This window comes from Anguilla rostrata, chromosome 6 (genome assembly GCF_018555375.3).
Source record: "Anguilla rostrata isolate EN2019 chromosome 6, ASM1855537v3, whole genome shotgun sequence".
Lineage (NCBI taxonomy): Eukaryota > Metazoa > Chordata > Actinopteri > Anguilliformes > Anguillidae > Anguilla > Anguilla rostrata.
Window position 1 is genome coordinate 41,992,971 of NC_057938.1, and position 6,664 is coordinate 41,999,634.

The window sequence follows — 6,664 nt, forward strand, 5'->3', positions numbered from 1 at the left end:
GTATGTCCTTGTTTCCTCTTACGAAACTAGTGAGACCACAGTCCTTCTCAATGCTTTGGAACAGCTGCCAAAACCCGCTCTCCAGATTTTGTTTTCAATTCATCTGTCAGTCGTTTCCGACGCACAATGAATCTCAACCACCAATTAGACGTGCGCGCGAGCGCAAAGCGTTGATCGCTTTCAGAAATCAGCCGTGGGTGTCCTTGACCAAAAAAAAAAACGCACGAGGGACATCATCTCGCAAGCATCCTTCGTTCCGCTCACAATGGGCCCATCTGTACCGTGATTAATTACAGAGGCTGATTCTCACTCGGGCTTGTCCGACGTCACGCCGCCGTCTCCGGTCCACGGCAGACCCGCGTGGACGAACGCGCGCTTTCTGCGCGCACGTGGCTCGAGGCGGCAAAAAATGCAGAGTCGGCTCTTTGGTTTGAGGGAAAGGTTAACGCGAGATGTCTGACGTCTGTTTATAACCATGACAAATTATGGCTTTACGTTTGCCAGTGATTTATTGAGTAGGAAAAGCTTGCCCCCCCCCTCTCCACCCCCCTCCCCGGTGTCACTTTCCAAGTTAATTGATCACGCCTCATCAACTCGGTTGAAATGTGAAATAATTTAATGGGCAAATAGGGATAATTTTGGTAGGATGTAGGTGGCAATTGACATTCAAAGCAATCATGAATCTGTATATTATGTTTATTAGATTTTGTGCTACTTTATAGCCAAACCTGCAATTCACAAAATGCCACTTTACAGAAATTCTTTTGTTTTGCTGGCCTCTTAAAACTGAATTTTATCCTTGCCATAAATATTTAGGGCTACATGTTTTTCTATTCATGTTAGACAAGATTACAGTCATTATTATTCATGGATGACAATTTAATTGAGCTGGGAACTGAAATGTGACATAAAAATGCTCAGGATAGTTTGCTTGGATTCTGTTTCTATTTTGAGCCTTTTTATAATTGCTGTATTAAAAATAAAATGATTTCCCACCTATATATTGTAGCTTATCTCCTACCTGGACTGTTATAGGTTACATCACTGTATAGTAATTGAGTTTTTTTTTATTTATTTTTTAGTACTGCAGTACTGAGCTCAGTTTGCCATTTCCAGTCTTGACCAGAAGGAGGAGACAGTGACGGCTATTTTACCCTCGATTTCACACAGTGTTGCTTGCCTCACAATCATCCTGGTTTGCCCAACTGTGCCTTTGTGTCTGCAATACTGCCTGTCCCTGCTTTATTTACATTCACATATGTTTGCCATGATTCAATCAGCACCTGTCCTTAACTTTGACTCACAACTATTTGTGAATTTTAGTTTTTCTTTTTTTGAGCTCCACAATCACCTTTGTTAATTTACCGGACATTGCATGTGAAGACAAACAGCAACACTTGTATTTGTAAGTTAAGAATAAATATCAACTTAATTCGGGCCCTTGTTCATGATAGACTTGCCCTTTGTGGAACATATCGGTCTTATCTGTTGACTTCCAACATCCATTATTTCCAATTTAGTAGTGGTAGTTTCTTTGGGGTGAAGCACCTTGACATGTAAATATATCCCCTCTGAACCAGACAGTCTTTCACAGAATTATTACTCGAGCCCATCTTAAGTACAATGCACAGAGATAGTCGTGTTAACATACTCTTATGCAAAGAAAATAAGAATAACCACAATTGGCACATAAATAATTCATGTAGCTGGGTATTTACTGAAGTAATTAAAAAGTTTATTTCAATAATACAAATCCATTGCCTCATTTAACCTACTAAGTTTTTGTTACTAGCTCAGTTCCATAATTGCTCCCACAAAGGGTTGTTCTGCTTATGGAAATTCTAAAGGCATAGTCATATCTCTAATAAATGTTTGCTCCCAGGCCCAGCATGGTGAATTAGCAGAATCAAGTGTGTGGCCCTCACCACTGTTTGTTAGTAGAGAGACGTGAAAATGGGCAGTTTGTTTCTTTGTGGGCCAGGCTATAAGGCTGAGCGGCAGAAGAAGCTGTTGTTGCAGGGGTCAATTCTGGAAAACATGGGTCATGAAGGACAGGGCTCTGATCACTGATCCTCTAAGCTGTGACTCCAGTGGCTGAAGATCCAAGCCCTCCTCATCCTCTCACTTTTCCCTGAGAACCCTCATTCTCTTGCAGCCTCTTTGTCCAAAAGCAGCACTTTCAGTTCCAGCCCGTAAGAACTCTGCCTCTGGTCTTTGTTTTGGTTGTTTATCTTTTGCAACAGCACTCTCCCAAATTGGGTTCGCATTTGTGGTGATTATGATGATTTCTGCTTGGCAAAAATTTTGACAGTTCGACGTTGTTGCTTTCTGTTTTTTTTATTATTCTGCAGAGCGTCCGCATTTGTAGGGAGAATTTCAAACAGGGCGGGGAAACGTAGCAAAGATTTCCAAACTGCTTCACAATGTCCATGGGATTTGCTGAAGTCTAAATAAATGAGAGGCTAAAAGAAGGTTTGTTGTATACAAAGACCCATGAATTTAAATTATCTGGCAGCTCAGGCAATAGAACAAGAAATTCTATTATATGGAGACAAATTCAATACCGCCAAGTGTATAATTATCATTCGCCAGTTTTGGCTCAGGGTCCGAATGTCTTCAGTCTAAAATTCACCACTGAGGGTTCTCGGAATTCAAATAAATATTAAAAACTTTTCTTTTTCGCATGAAAGAGTCTAGCTTTACAAACAGTCGGCTTTTCCCAGAGGCCTACATTACAGGACTAGCAAAACCTCTGCCTGAAGTGTAGAGTTGTGGAGGACACAAAGAGATTAGTTAACTTTCCCCAAGCTAGCCTCTTGTTCTCGTCATCAAAAATCACCACAATGGAGAGAAAAAAAAGGAAAATAAATGTCTGGTTTTTCCATCCTCCAAAGGAAGAGAAATATCTCACCTCACTGCCTACAGCAGACATGCTGCTCCTGTGAAAACACAGCCCCCTTCAGTGGAACGATTCATTCACAGGAGCCATCCTCCGACAACTTTCCCAACGTTTTCTACCGTGACTGTTTCTCATCCTTCATATCCCCCTCTCACCCCCTTAACTTCTACCTTCTCTCTTCTTCAATCTCTCACTCCCAAGCTGTTTTTCATCAACAACCACCTATTTTCTTCCAAAAACTTAAGATATTCCCTGGCCTTTCTTCCCCCCCCCCCCTTTCAGGCATGTTTGGATTCTCTCCTTTTGATGCCGTTTTGATAAATAAGACGAATGCTGTTTGTAGTTCGGGGCTGGCCCGTTTCATCAATAAATGATTAGTTTCTGTACTCTCTGGTGATTGATAGACTGTGTAAGGGGCGCATCGGGGCCAGATTAATTCCATGCAGTGGGAGCCACTGGGGAGCGGCATAGCTTAGCAGCTCATGAACAATTGAGGGCAATCGTAAAAAAAAAAAGAAAGGAAGGAATACAAGTTTGCATTTTTTTTTTACATTGGAACAACAGCACTAGTACAGGTAGGTCCTTAGCTTGAGGCAGTGTTTTTATATTGGGCTCCAGAACAGCCGAGGCAGCTTCACCATTCAGCCTGGAGCTGTGCTGTTTATAAAGTGAGATGCCACTTTTTTCCATGACATCACTGATATTTTTTTAATCAATTTTATAGTTCTTTTAAAGAAGGTATGGTTTAAATGTAAAAAAACGACTTCAAAAATATTACAGTGAACAAGAGATTGGTCAGGTCCATTGATGTGTGAGCCAGGCAACACAGTACAGTATGAGCCCTTCTGAAAATTCATAAGAATCCACATGTTTTTAGAGTGCTTACATTATTACACTGGAAATCTTACAAGTTTTGTATTGTGTCCACAGTGATTACATTTGATTAAGTTTTGAATGTTTGATTTATCTGAATAATAAGAAGATGGTTTCATTCATTGTACTTGCATTCATTCTGTTACCAACATGTACAGTTTGGTTAATTCAAATATGATTTAAATTATCTCATAATTTGGTTTGATTATTACAATTAAAGTAGAAAGTCTGTGAGCAAACTCTTTCTCAGTGGCTGGAGGTTTGGATTGGAAGATTGAGTGTTAAATACAGTAATTCTTCTGAATACGTCTGTGTACTGAAAGAGTTAGGTGTGTGGTGTCTTCAGTAGCTGGCAGATTCCAGACCCGCCCCTTTCTCTGGGGCCAAGCAACAGCTATTCTCTGCTATAGGTGCTTGCTCATTTTTGTTTTCCAGAAAGCACACCCACAGTAATGTGCACAATACGTCTCCATTTTAAACACAGAGAGTTATAGTGTATGAAAAACAGTATGGGTAGACGTGATGATATGTGATGCATGCAGTTGTTTGTGTGTGTATTAGATGGGTGAACTTATTTAAAGATTATTGATGTTAGGGAAAAGTATTTGCTGTACAAGAAGGAATTCAGGTCCTATGGCTAGAGTGTTATGCTCAACACTGCTCTAAATGCAACAAAGAATATACGAAGCATAGAGTAATTCAGTACAGACCAGTGGTGGCTGGTGGGTGTGGAATAAGGGGAGGACAGAAATAGAATTTTTAATAAACCGCATTTGAATACCAACAACGTTCCAATATTACTAATGTGCATACTTTTACACTGTACTATGATTAATAATGAATTAAACTGTAGATTCAAGAAATGAAAAAGTACATAATAAGTATCAGCATCAGGGCTAATATTAAAGTTGCTGTAATTGATTTATATACGGCAAATGAAGGACGTGTGTTGACTAAAAGCTGAATTGGCTACTTTTCTTTTGGACAATCTGTTATATTTTGCTCGAGTTGGCTTCATATTGTACCATGTTGGTCTGGCATTCACTCTTATTGTACAAGTTAGCTAGTTAATTTTTGATGGCGTAACATAGCTATTGGGACAGAAACAAGTTATAATGCTGTAATCTCATATCAATACTTCAGTGCCTTTGGAAAATCTGATAGCTAATTCTCCACTTGACCTACTTGTCATCAAAGATTATGACATGTATCACCTTTTTGGGAGTAAAATATGCTATTATAGAATTATAGAACTATCGGAGGCTTATTTCAAAATATATATTTATTACTCAAATCTCGCTGCAAACAAATGTTAAAACGAGAATCATTTATTACTCTGAAGTAACTTAAGGAAGGAAATTGAAGCTTCTTTCTCCTCATGAAAAGATGTAAATTACTCACTGTAGGCTACTAAACTGTAAATAGTAGGCTAGGCTATGCTTTGCACAGTTCTCATTATTATTATTATCAATAATGGTGTTTATGAATAAAGACACCCTTGGTAAATGGATTAACTTGTGTTTGTGATTTTTTGTTTAATAACAAATACATTTCCCCAAATGCACGTTTGAATGCTTGATTACTCAAAATGTATAATATCATTGCGTAATGTCACTAGGTAAGGTATTCGTTAGTGGTTGTCTACTTCGTCTTTTAACTACACAAATAAACTAGTTTCTGTATCAGCTACAGCAGTATATGGTGGACTTAGTTTCATTCTAATATCCTTCAACACACTCAAAACATTTAATTGTAGGATTTACTTTTTAAATTTACGGACAGTGATTGCATGCAATATTATTAGGTATAGGCCAGTGTGAACTGGTTAACCATTGGCACAAGAGTAGATCGTGATTTTAGACATTACCTTGTCAAACAAATGCATTGTTAGAGTGACAGTATACATTTTTATCAATAGCAATACAAAATCAATAGTAGTAGTAGACCACGGAAATTAGCATCTCTTAAAGAGAATGAAAAGAGGTCATTTGATTGGCTATGAGTGAATTCAGCTGCAACACACCCTCTGATACTATAGTCATCATAATCCAGCCCATTTGCTACCTGCGCCGCATGCATTCAGCTGAGCACTCCTTGCCTCTAGTAGCAAAAAATAGCACCATTCAGTAGCCACGCCCAGTGCAACCATGCGCCATGCCTTTGACTGTGCCCATGGGCCCTGCAACATCGATTCCAGAAAATAGAGCCCATTATGTCCCCTGTTATCCCTCACCTGTTCTAAATCCCTTTAGCCAAACGTAACAAAATCAGCTGGACACACGGTGCATGCCGAGTGCAGAGTGTCAGAGAGCTCTGCTTTAATCAGGCTTTGACCTCAGAGAATGTCATTCTACGTGGCTCCGATCCCTCCCTTCCCTTGCTGGTGAGTCACCCCTCCCTTGTGCCCCTTCCTGTGTCTCCCTATCATATGGAAAATGTAGCCAGGCCATCCATTCAATGCTGTATCTTTCCCAGTCCTCCTCTGCCATCAACACCCGAAAGCAATAAACTCTTCTAACTTATTTTACTGAATCAATGTTGGGGATAGAGTTTTCAAACTCTGGGTTTCGCTGAACTGTGCCAAAGCAACTCTTTTTCTTTTTTTTTCTCCTGATATCTTGAGCAATAACAAAAGATTTGCAGGCTGAAGCAAACTTTTCATCATTTTCCAATAAAATGTCCTGTGCTTAAATATATATATATATATATATACAGTACACAATGCATGCTGTGATTTCAGTTTGAATCAAAATAATTACACCACTAATAGAGAATGGCCTGGTGTGCTTTTCTCTAAATTCAGTCAGGGAATGATCTGATCTGGGACTGAACTCAAGCAGAGAACACATTGGTACTTACCTGGAGTGCACCTTAAACTGTTTTCCTGATGAA